Consider the following 13,121-nt stretch of genomic DNA (forward strand, 5'->3'; position numbering starts at 1 on the left):
ATCCATAGGGTTGCAAAGAGTCAGACATGACTGAAGCGACTTGGCACGTGTGCACACATACAATACAGAGACTGAAATGGCTCCATCAGCACCCACACCCCATCATGCACACCTTAACCACTGGATGCTGGTATGAAACCAGTGGGGACTAAGCCGGGAAACAGGTACAAGGGACAGAAACCATGCTGAGCTCAAGAATCACTCCTCCCTGCTCTCCCTTTTTCTCTTTCTCCTTTTTCTCTCTACCTCACAAATTCAACCCAAAGACTGTTTCACAGGGACAAGTCCTGTATGTCTGATTCTCCTTTTTCAGGAGTTTCTCCTAACTGGCTGAGAGTGGGCCTTCAATAAATACCTGTTAGGTGATTGGTTAGTTAAACGGATAAGATACTGAATCAGTTCTCATGCCAAAGAGTTTCTGGTGAGCCCCCTCCACATATATCTGGATTTCATTTAGACTCAAGTCTGCATCGTTATTAGTTCAATTCAGTTCAGTCGCTGAGTCGTGTCCGACTCTTTGCAACCCCATGAACTGCAGTACGCCAGGCCTCTCTGTCCATCACCAACTCCCGGAGTCTACCCAAACCCATGTTCATCGAGTCGGTGATGCCATCCAACCATCTCATCCTCTGTCGTCCCCTTCTTCTCCCGCCCCCAATCCTACCCAGCATTAGGGTCTTTTCCAATGAGTCAACCCTTTGCATGAGGTGGCCAAAGTATTGGAGTTTCAGCTTCAACATCAGACCTTCCAATGAACACCCAGGATTGATCTCCTTTAGGATGGAGTGGTTGGATCTCCTTGCAGTCCAAGGGACTCTCAAGAGTCTTCTCCAACACCACAGTTCAAAAGCATCAATTCTGCGGCGCTCAGCTTTCTTCACTGTCCAACTCTCACATCCATACGTGCGTGACCACTGGAAAAACCATAGCCTTAACTAGACGGACTTTTGTTGGCAAAGTAATGTCTCTGCTTTTAAACATGCTTTTAAAACAAGGCCATAACCTTCCTTCCAAGGAGTAAGCGTCTTTTAATTTCATGGCTGCAATCACCATCAGCAGTGATTCTGAAGCCCCCAAAAATGAAGTCTGACACTGTTTCCACTGTTTCCCCATCTATTTGCCATGAAGTGATGGGACCAGATGCCATGATCTTAGTTTTCTGAACGTTGAGCTTTAAGCCAACTTTTTCACTCTCCTCTTTCACCTTCATCAAGAGGCTCTTTATTTCTTCTTCACTTTCTGCCATAAGGGTGGTGTCATCTGCATATCTGAGGTTATTGATATTTCTCCTGGCAATCTTGATTCCAGCTTGTGTTTCTTCCAGCCCAGCATTTCTCATGATGTACTCTGCGTATAAGTTAAATAAGCAGGGGGACAATATACAGCCTTGACGTACTCCTTTTCCTATCTGGAACCAGTCTGTTGTTCCATGTCCAGTTCTAACTGTTGCTTCCTGACCTGCATACAGGTTTCTCAAGAGACAGGTCAGATGGTCTGGTATTCCAATCTCTTTCAGAATTTTCCACAGTTTATTGTGATCCACACAGTCAAAGGCTTTGGCATAGTCAATAAAGCAGAAATAGATGTTTTTCTGGAACTCTCTCGCTTTTTCGATGATCCAGCGGATATTGGCAATTTGATCTCTGGTTCCTCTGCCTTTTCTAAAACCAGCTTGAACATCTGGAAGTTCACAGTTCACGTATTGTTGAAGTCTGGCTTGGAGAATTTTGAGCATTACTTTACTAGCATGTGAGATGAGTGCAAGTGTGTGGTAGTTTGAGCATTCTTTGGCATTGCCTTTCTTTGGGATTGGAACGAAAACTGATCTTTTCCAGTCCTGTGGCCACTGCTGAGTTTTCCAAATTTGCTGGCATATTGAGTGCAGCACTTTCACGGCATCACCTTTGAGGATTTGAAATAGCTCAACTGGAATTCCATCACCTCCACTAGCTTTGTTTGTAGTGATGCTTTCTGAGGCCCACTTGACTTCACATTCCAGGATGTCTGGCTCTAGGTGAGTGATCACACCATCGTGATTATCTGGGCTGTGAAGATCTTTTTTGTACAGTTCTTCTGTGTATTCTTGCCACCTCTTCTTAATATTTTCTGCTTCTGTTAGGTCCATACCATTTCTGTTCTTTACTGAGCCTATCTTTGCATGAAATATTCCTTTGGTATCTCTAATTTTCTTGAAGAGATCTCTAGTCTTTCCCATTCTGTTGTTTTCCTCTATTTCTTTGCACTGATCGCTGAGGAAGGCTTTTTTGTCTCTCCTTGCTATTCTTTGGAACTCTGCATTCAGATGGGAATTTCTTTCCTTTTCTCCTTTGCTTTTCGCTTCTCTTCTCTTCCCTTATTAGTTAGACTAGTATGATTCTCCTTCATTTTACAGATTAAAAAAATGAGGCCCAGAGAAGTTATGTCACTTGTTCAAAGTCACACAGCTAACAAGGGCCAGAGCTGGGATTTAAACCCAGGACTAACTGATGCTCAAATCCTTTCTTTTTCCCACTCCACTATCTCCACAGAAAGACGCTGGACCTGTGGTTAATGAGGTGCTGATTCTACCTTGTGCTGGAACTACCTCCCTGGTGCCCGCTGTGGGGCAGGGCCTCCCAGACAATGCTGACACTGCCTACTTCTCTATCGCACCCCTAGATATAACCAACCCAAGCTAAAGGTCCCCAAGGATGGCCCACCCCAGGGTCTGGCTTGCCTGCTTGTTCTGGAAGAGGAGGATGGCACCTCTATCATCTGACCCTGATTTTTCCTGCTCATCTGCCACTCGCACAGCTACATCTGAGAGGTCAACGCTGTTCTGCAAGTCCTCCTGATCCCACCAACTGCCACATACTTTCCCAACTCTCTCTGGTTTGGAGGTGCAGCAGTCCTGAACAATGTCTCCAGGGCTTCTGGAGAAGATGGGTCAGCCTTTTGGAGTCAGTTCCACTGGCGGATCGGGAGCCTTTTCGGATCAGAGGTTCATGGCCCCCTAGCAAGAGACTCATGCCTGCCACATGGGCTGAGATGGGCCCTGTAAGTCTCACAGCACAGTCTCCCTATTCTGGACGTGTGCTCTTCCCTACTGACAGGCTTCTGACCCAGCCCCTGGTTTTCCCCTTCATTTCTAAACTCCTGAATTATAGCAGCTTTTTAGACTGGGGCCTTGCCTCCCATCTACTAAGAATCCTCCATGCCTCTCTCCAGACTGGCCCTGATCCCTCTGCCTGCAGGCTCCTACAGTATATTCTCAGCCTGAGATAACCAGGGCCACCTATGGTTGCCTTTTTACTGCTTCTGAGAGCAACACTTTAGGTATCGATCTTGGCCCAGATCAGACAAAGTTCACTGGTTGAACTTTGGAATTTAGACTGCTAGACCCTCTCTCAAGCCTGAGTAGCTTTGGCCCTAAATCACTGCCTGGCAGAGTCCCCATCTGGACTTCTAAGTGGACAGAGCTGAAAGCTGTGCAATTGATTTCCAGTGGGATAGTTTGGAGGTGTCCTGTTACAATGGCATAAGTGGGGCCTCCATAAATTTACAGACCCATTTCTGAAGACTGGAGCCAGAAAATGCACAGTACAATTCCAGGCTAGCATTTGGACTCCACCCTGCAAGAATCACTAAACAAGAATTGGAGATTACTTTCACGAGATTGTATGCATACGTGTGTGCCTGTGTGCATTTTAATAGAGGCATTTCTATGACTTTTATTAATTATAGCAAACATTTACTCAAACTTATTATGTACCAGACACTGTTCTAATCACTGATGCATTTGTATATATTAACTGTTTTAATGCTTATCACTATAGGTGATAATCCTACAAGACAGGCACTGTTCTTAATTTCATTTTATTCATGAAGAAACTAAAGCATTGAGAGATTGAGTAGTATACTCAAGATCACACAGCCAGCAAGAGGTGGAACTGGTGTTTAAAACCAGATCTTTGTGAATCTCAAAACTTTACCTTTGATTATTGAAGTTTCAAAGATACTTATGACCCAACAAAGACTGTAAAACTTCACCCAAGGAGAAGAAGCCGAAAAAAAAAAGAGGAAAATAAGCTTGATTGGGTCAAAGTACAGGTAAAGGAGCATTAGAGAAAATGGCATCTACTGTGGCTCAACATCACTTGCTCTCAGGGCTCTGCATATGTTTTTCATTTCCTCGTCATGAGAAATGTGTAGAGCAGACTCAAAATCCCCATTTTACAGCTGAGTAAAGTGTGGCTCAGTGAGGCTCCATCATTTGTCTGTAGACTCTTACATACTAGCGCATAGGGGCTTGAGAGTCAAACCCAGGCCTGTTTGAATCCCAAACTGGTCTTATGTGAGGTATGAGACTTCCTATCACATAATTGGTACCATGGTCAGCGGCAGTGGCGTGGGAAGGAAACTTCCATCTGTGCTTCTCTTCCATCTCATCTTACCTGTCTTCTCTCCTCCACAGCTGTCCCTCTTCACTTGCTGAGGATTAAGTTAGGAAAACAAAAATGAAATGAACAGTGCTTTGCCACTCCATCCCTGGAGACACCAACTTACACGGGTCTGACGCTGTTGATGATGTTCTATCGATTTCCCCTCTAATTGCTGCAGCTAGATCTATATTCATTTTCTGTCTCAAACTTCCCTTTTGTTGGTTCAGTCAGCTAAGTGAAGGGCCCATTTCTCACTGCTCCTGTCCTGAAAAGCCAGAGAATTTTCAGATGAAGATCTCTCTTCTTAAGTCAATGAGGTCAGCAGACCAGGGACAAAGAGGGTCAGAACTGGATGACCTCTTTTGAAGACCTAGCAAAGAACACGACTGGAAACAGAAGGCCCAGGAGACAGATCCACCTGGCAAGAAGCAGAAATGTTCCACCTTCAGTTCACAAATCAGGCATCCATCATTCATTTATCACCTTTATTGAAGATCCCACTGTGGAATCTAGAAATATTCAAGACATGGGTCCTGGTTTGGTGGAGTTAAATGTGAGTTTAATAGATAGATATTAACCAAATAGTCTCATAGAGAAAAAATTTTTACTGTGAAAAATGTCAACCGTAAGGAGCAAGGAATGAATCTCAGGACAGAAATCAGAATTGGTTCAAGCAAGACTCAGCTTTTCCTTGTTAATTCAGCAAGCTTTTCTGATCCACCCAGCTCAAGATGTAGAGTGAAGAGAGCAAAGCACTGAGGGGGCCTCCAATCAGGACAAGACTTGGGACCTTTCTCCCAGAAGCTCACTACAAGTGGAAAAGCCAGTTACTGTAGCAACTGCATCTGCTTGCTTACGACCTTAGGTGGGTAGTGGGATGTATGAACCAAGACTTGGGGCCTTTCTCCCAGAAGCTCACTACAAACGGAAAAGCCAGTTACTGTAGCAACCGCATCTGCTTGCATAGGACCTTAGGTGGGTAGTGGGATGTATGAAAAATCAATTCTCATCCTTGGTGATCTGCCGTTGGTTTTGGCCTTTTCGGCAAGCCTGGCACTCACCCTTGGTGTTCACTCTCAAATATCCTTTGCTTTTTCAAGAGGCATTTGAGGCTGCTTAGTCTCCATTTTTGGAATCTGACTACACCCTCTCTTTACAGCTCAGTCCAGTTACTGATTTTCACCAGACAATTCCTTCCCCAACCCTCTAATCATCACCCCAGATGAGTTCTATAAGGCATTCTGAGGCATCCATCAGGATAGATTAGGTTATGCTGCAATAGTGAATAACCCCCTAATATCAGTGACTTAGGGCTTCCCTGGTAGCTCATCTGGTAAAGAATCCACCTGCAATGCAGGAGATCCTGGTTTAATTCCTGGGTCATGAAGATCCCCTGGAGAAAGGATAGGCTAACCACTCCAGTATTCATGGGCTTCCTTGGTGGCTCGGATGGTAAAGAATCTGCCTGCAAAGCAGGAGAACTGGGTTTGATCCCTGGGTTGGAAAGATCCCCTGGAGGAGGGCATAGCAACCCACTCCAGTATTCTTGTCTGGAGAATCCCCTCGGACAGAGGTACCTGACGGCCTACAGCCTATGGGGTCACAGAAGAGTTGAACACGACTCAGCGACTAAGCACACACAGACACACATCAGTTCAGTTCAGTTGCTCAGTCATGTCTGGCTCTTTGTGACCCCATGGACTGCAGAGCACCAGGCTTCCCTGTCCATCACCAACTCCTAGAGCCTACCCAAACTCATGTCCATCATGTCAGTAATGACATCCAACTATCTCATCCTCTGTCGTCCCCTTATCCTCCTGCCTTCAATCTTTCCCAGAATCAGGGTCTTTTCCAGTGAGATAGTTCTTTGCATCAGGTGGCCAAAGTATTGGAGTTTCAGCTTCAACATCAGTCCTTCCAATTAATATTCACGACTGATTTCTCTTACGATTGACTGGTTGGATCTCTTTGCAGTCCAAGGGACTCTCAAGAATCTTCTCCAATACCATAGTTCAAAAGCAACAATTCTTCGATGCTCACCTTTCTTTATAGTCCAACTCTCACATCTGTACATGACTACTGGAAAAACCATAGCTTTGACTAGATGGACCTTTGCGGCCAAGTAATGTCTCTGCTTTTTAATATGCTGTCTAACTTGGTCACAGCTTTTCTTCCAAGGAGCCAGTGTCTTTTAATTTCATGATTGCAGTCACCATCTGCAGTGATTTTGGAGCTCCCCTCAAAATAAAGCCTGTCACTGTTTCCATTGTTTCCCCACCTATTTGCCATGAAGTGATGGGACCAGATGCCATGATCTTAGTTTTCTGAATGTTCAGCTTTAAGCCAACTTTTTCACTCTCCTCTCTCACTTTCATCAAGAGGCTCTTTAGTTCTTCTTCACTTTCTGCCATAAGGGTGGTGTCATCTCCATATCTGAGGTTATTGATATTTCTCCTGGCAATCTTGATTTCATCTTGTGCCTCATCCAGCCAGCATTTCACATGATGTACTCTGCATATAAGTTAAATAAGCAGGGTGACAATATACAGCCTTGATGTACTCCTTTCCTGATTTGGAACCAGTCTGTTGTTCCATGTCCAGTTCTAACTGTTGCTTCTTGACCTGCATACAGATTTCTCAAGAGGCAGGTCAGGTGGCCTGGTATTCCCATCTCTTTCAGAATTTTCCAAAGTTTGTTATGATCCACACAGTCAAAGGCTTTGGCATAGTCAGTAAAGCAGAAGTAGATGTTTTTCTGGAACTCTCTCACATTTTCGATGATCCAGTAGATGTTGGCAATTTGATCACTGGTTCCTCTGCCTTTTGTAAATCCAGCTTCAACATTTGGTGGTTCACAGTTCACATACTGTTGAAGCCTGGCTTGGAGAATTTTGAGCATTACTTTGCTAGCATGTGAGATGAGTACAATTGTGCGGTAGTTTGAACATTCTTTGGCATTGGCTTTCTTGAGATTGGAATGAAAACTGACCTTTTCCAGTCCTGTGGCTGCTGCTGAGTTTTCCAAATTTGCTGCATATTGAGTGCAGCACTTTCACAGCATCATTTTTCAGGATTTGAAACAACTCAACTGGAATTCCATCACCTCCACTAGCTTTGTTCATAGTGATGCTTTCTAAGGCCTACTTGACTTTGCATTCCAGGATGTCTGGCTCTAGGTGAGTGATCACACCATTGTGGTTTTCTGGGTCATGAAGATCTTTCTGTATAGTTCTTCTGTGTATTCTTGCTACCTCTTCATGTCAGACTCTTCTGTGGCCCCATAGACTGTAGCCCACCAGGCTTCTCTCTCCATGGGATTTTCCCAGGCAAGAATATTGGAGCGTGTTGCCGTTTTTTTCTCCAGGGGATCTTCCTGACCCAGGTATTGAACCTATATCTCCTGCATTGGCAGATTCTTTACCACTGAGCCACTTAACACAACAAAGATTTGTTTCTTATTTGTACAAAGTCTGAAGCAGGTTCAGTGGCTCTCCCAGGCAGTTCCATTCTAAGCAGTGATTTAAGGATTTGGTGAGCTTCCATCTTGTGACTCTGGCCTCTTAACACTTGCTTGCTGTGGTAGGGGAGAGTGGTGGAGAGCCACTTAGGACCTTTTCAATGTATTGATCCTCCAAATGCTATACATTATTTCTGCTCACAGTCTTGGCCAGAATTAGTCACATCATACCTAACTTGGGCTTCCCTGGTGGCTCAGATGGTAAAGAATCTGCCTCCAGTGAGGGAGATCCAGGTTCCATCCCTGGGTTGGGAAGTTCCCCTGGAGAAGGGAATGACATCCCACTCAAGTAATCTTGCCTGGAGAATCCCAAGGCAAGAGGAGCCTGGTGGGCTACAGTTCATAGGGTTTCTAAGAGTTGGACACAACTGAGTGACTAACATTTTCACTTCACTTTTCACCACCTAACTTAAAAAATTCCCAGCAAGAAAAAAAGAACCAGATATTTATAAGTTCTATTAATGTCTACCCCAATGGTTCAACCTCTGAACAGGGGGGTTATTTACAGACATTCTTACCTGGGGCCCCAAAGTTTCAACTCATCATAGGCCATCTTCTTATATATCATCTTTATTCCTTTGATGCATCCTTAATTCACAATCCATTCCTCTGTCTTCACTAGACATACTTCTCAGCCAGTAACTAGAAAGCTATGATTCAAGCTCATGAAAGTGAAAGTTGCTCAGTCAAGTCCAACTCTTTGCAACCCATGAACTGTAGCCTGCTGGGCTCCTCTATTCATGGAATTCTCCAGGCAAGAATGATGAAGTGGGCAGCCATTCCCTTCTCCAGGAGATCTTCCCAACCCAGGTATTAAGCTCAGGCCTCCCACATTACAGGCAGATTCTTTTCTGAGCCACCAGGGAAGCCCAAGAATACTGGAGTGAGTAGCCTATCCTTTCCTTTTCCAGGGGATTTTCCAAGCCCATGACTATTTCCAAAAGGAAAACTCACATCTTTTCCTGAATATTAGACTACCTCCATGGAAACATCCATGTCCTCCAGGCATGCCTGCTCTTGTTGGGGCAGCAATATTGAGACACACGTTAAAGGTAGAGTGGTTCAACTGCAATAGGAAAGAGATTAGTTTATAAAGTGAGGCACATAGACGTTCAACATTTGACTCTGCCATTTTTTTTTTTTATTCTGGTGACCTTAATTAAGTGACATAACCTCTAATTTTCACATCTGTAAAATGGGAAATGTAATAGTACCAACTCATAGTAGTTATGGTGCCAAATGTACTAATGTAGTTACTAAGGGCTCAATAAACAGTAACACTGTTAGTACTACTGCTGATTTCTAGAAGTCAATATCTTGATTGACTTGATAATCAAGAGTTTGATAGTGTGTTTCAGGCTCAATGCTAGAGATGCTAGGAGAGGAAGGAGGGGGAAGCAGAAGCATTTTGAGATCTTAATTTTCTCCAGGCTCCAAATAAGTTGCTGGACAATTAAGCTGCCAAGAAAGCCAGAATAGTGAGAATATTTCAGGCATGCACCTCAAGAGTAATGGGGCCTGGAGGTAGAGGGTGGATAAACCTCTGAATATAAGGAAAGGGTCAGGGGTATGCAGATGTAATCTACTTATTCTGCAACCTTGAACTTGGGCTGACTTCTGCATTAGTTGAATTAAATATCACCATGCTTTTAAAATGCAAAACACAGTCCTAGGTCTATAGTTGATGTTCAATAAATAATAATAATTATGATGGTGATGATTATGATGATTATTCTACACCAATAAGTTGGCACATTGATGTGCAGGACTGTAACAAGGCAATTATCTCAAAAGAAACTTATTCTATGAATTGTTGATCCTCACCTGAAGCGTATTAGGGATCCTATTTAGAAGCAAAATCTCCCTTAAATAGTGTGAGTTCAAAACTAAGAAAAGCACTGTTCCAGATCTTGAGGAGCTTATAGCTTAGAAAGGGAATTGTGTGTGTAAATTGTGTGGAGCAACTCACTATCCTATCCTATCCTATGCACATCACTTAGCATTATCTCCGGACTTCACAGTAGACAAACAAAGTAGATCTTAGTCTCCCCGTCTTACAGATGAAGAGTATTGGACCTCCATTTCTTTAGCCTTAAAATGGGTGCAATAAGAAACTTCACTGACTTGCTATGAAGACTAGACCCAGCTACTAAGCAAGGCATGGGATAATTCCAAGCACAATGATGTTATGGAAGATGAGAGAGAAGTCTCCAGAAAACAACCCAAATGTGTCTATTTATTTGCTGCCAGTACTAGGAAGGTATGTGGGAGGGGTGGGTGGTGACCCAGAAGTCTGACAGTTGGAGTATGGGATAGAAGAGGTGTGACCAGTGAACTCATAGGCATTGGAGGAGTATGGGTAAGTAAGTGAGGGAGAGAGTGAGTGAAAGGGCTTGAAGGAGGTGATATGAAACATGCCAGCTCATCCCCAGGGAGATGAATCTCAGACTCTGTAGGGCTGTGAGTTGAAGCTGCTGCAGGGCTAGGACCTGATAGGATATGGGACAGCTTTCTCTGTACCATATCTCCACCACTTCCAACCATGATAAAGATAATCCAAAGTGTATGTCCACTTCCTAGCCTGAGATATAAGGACTGTCTGCAACTTAATCTTCTGATGTTTCCTCTAAGTCTTCTTTGTAAGCAACCAGATCCTTAAGTCAATGTGGCAGAGATAGGCCTTAGGTGGGACAACTTCAAGACTCCCCACATCACCATTTAAGGCTGTAAGACTAGGATCCTGTCTATTATTCCCATAAGCAGCACTCTGGGGCAGAACACACTGAGTGTGATCCAGTACGAACAGCTTCTCTGCACAGATTCTTCACATGTACACATCTCCTTCCTCTCTGCTCCTGAATATTTGACTCAAGGTGACACGGGACCACAGAAAGACCTTTGCAAGGATAACAGGAACACATGCTTCTCAGGGTTAACTGGAGACAACCACTTGTAGGATGAACTTTTAGGAAGCCCCTTTAGTCCAAAATACTTTCTTTTGTCCATTAAAGGTCTACAAATCCCACCATCAAAGATATTTTAATTTGAATTAAAAATCCTTTAAAGTGCAAATATTTCTAATAAATAAAGGTAATGCATTATCAGAGCTGAGGCAAAGCTTTGAAGGGGGAAGTTTCTTGGTGAGGTTGCCTGTGGCAAGGCCAATAGTCAGAACACAGAGGGGTGGAGAGAGCAAAGCTAGAGTTCTTGAGTCCAAGACCATGGAGAGCTCCTTCCCATTTTGTAGTACTTTCAGGGGGCTTTCCAGATTGGCTCCATTCCCTGCAGGACCATTGCCTTCAGGCCATCAGCCTCTTTGGAGAAGAGTTCTCTAACAGAGAAATTACACATTGAGGTCTTCATTCCTGATAAAATGCAAAGGTGTTTCTTCTCCATAGAGTTAATGGTTGGCTTGGAGTTTGTGCTCAAGAGATCAGACTGGTCCATGAGGATATAGAGCCCTTCCCTGGACTTATCTTGATGATGATGATGTTGAAAGTAGTGATGGAGATGGTAATAATTATGATAGCTAACATTTATTGCATATTTACAATGTACCAGGTACAGTTTTATGGATTAATTCACCAAATGCCCAGAATAAGTATAAGTGGTGGGGACTGTTATTATCCTTATCTTACAGAGGAAGAAGCTGAAACCTCAGAGGTTCAGGGCTTTGCTGTGCTGCATAACACAACTCCAAGGATGCCTGTCGTTCTCACTTGGTCTATGCACATTTTGCCCCCTGGAGGTATACAGGGCACAAACTGTACAGTCAGCCTGTGCTGTGCTGTGCCTAATTGCTCAGTTGTGTCTGATTCCATGTGCGACCACATGGACTGTAGCCCACCAGACCCCTCTGCCCATGGGAATTCTCCAGGCAAGAATACTGAAGTGGGTTGCCATGCCCTCCTCCAGGGGATCTTCCCAACCCAGGGATCAAATCCAGGTCTCTCACATTGCAGGCAGATTCTTTACTGCCTGAGCCACCAGTGAAGCCCATACAGTCAGCCTGCAGAGAGGTTAAATAACTTATCCAAGGTTGCAACCCTTATAACCAAGGAAATGTAGATCTAGAGTTCCTGTTCTTTACCCCTGCACTTGATGGGACCCTCTTTATCAGAGATTTCTCTTCAGTAAGTGTATGGAGGTATGATGGATCAAGTTGTATTTTAAAATTTAATTTTAATCTTTATTTGTTACTAAAAGATGAGATATACTCTATTAGCAAATTCAAACATTGCCGAAGTTTTCTCCTAACCTCCCCCATCTTTATATTCTTCCTTATGGGTGTCTTGGCTCTACATGCTTCCATGAGTGCCCAACTGACAAGAAATAGGAGGGGAGCTGACAATACCAGACTGACTTGCTTATTATTTGGAGGGTTGCTGTTGTTACAGGAAGAGAAGACAATAAAGCTTGAATTTCATAACAATTTTTTGGCACTCAGAATTGTTATACCCCCTGGATCTCTCCTGTCTGGAAGAATGAGATGGGGACTCCATTGTATATACAACCTCAGAGTATATTTAAAAGAGTTTTAAGCATGAGGCTTTCAGAGTCATATGACCTGGTAAACCCCTGCCAGGAGGACAAAGCAATCATCAGCATACTGTATCGAGAGCATAATGTTTTCTGGTCCCATTTTATGGGCTTTGAAGATTGTGTGGCACTTCTGAGAACTTCCATAACCATAACCACGACTGTAGCAGCAACTGCAAGGACATCACTATCCAAGGATCATTCAGCCTAGGACAATTTTCCTAATCTTATAAAAATATGCATGTTTTTGTTTTTTTCTTTATCAAGATGAGATGATACTATATGTGTCCACAAGCAATTTTTCTGCTGGACATAGTTACATATCATGTGCATATCTCCCCATGTCACTGTAAAAAAGTCTACCGCTTCCTTCTAGGAGAGGTGTAGCGGCCCACTGTGCAATTGCTCTACAATTTTCTGCCAGATTCCTGATAATGTATATTGAGATTACTTCCAGTTTCTATTGTTTTTTTATTGTTGCAAGCAATGCCATTACAAGTGTTCTTACATAAATCTTTTCACTTCACACTAATATTTTTGTATAAAGAGAAATTGCTGTGTCAAATGATATGCAATTGGCCAATTTTAATGATATTGCCAGATGGTGTGAGAAACAAAGGAAATGTATTTTAATATGAGGGTGG

Source organism: Giraffa tippelskirchi, chromosome 5 (assembly GCF_054371585.1).
Source record: "Giraffa tippelskirchi isolate mGirTip1 chromosome 5, T2T-mGirTip1v1.2.pri, whole genome shotgun sequence".
NCBI lineage: Eukaryota > Metazoa > Chordata > Mammalia > Artiodactyla > Giraffidae > Giraffa > Giraffa tippelskirchi.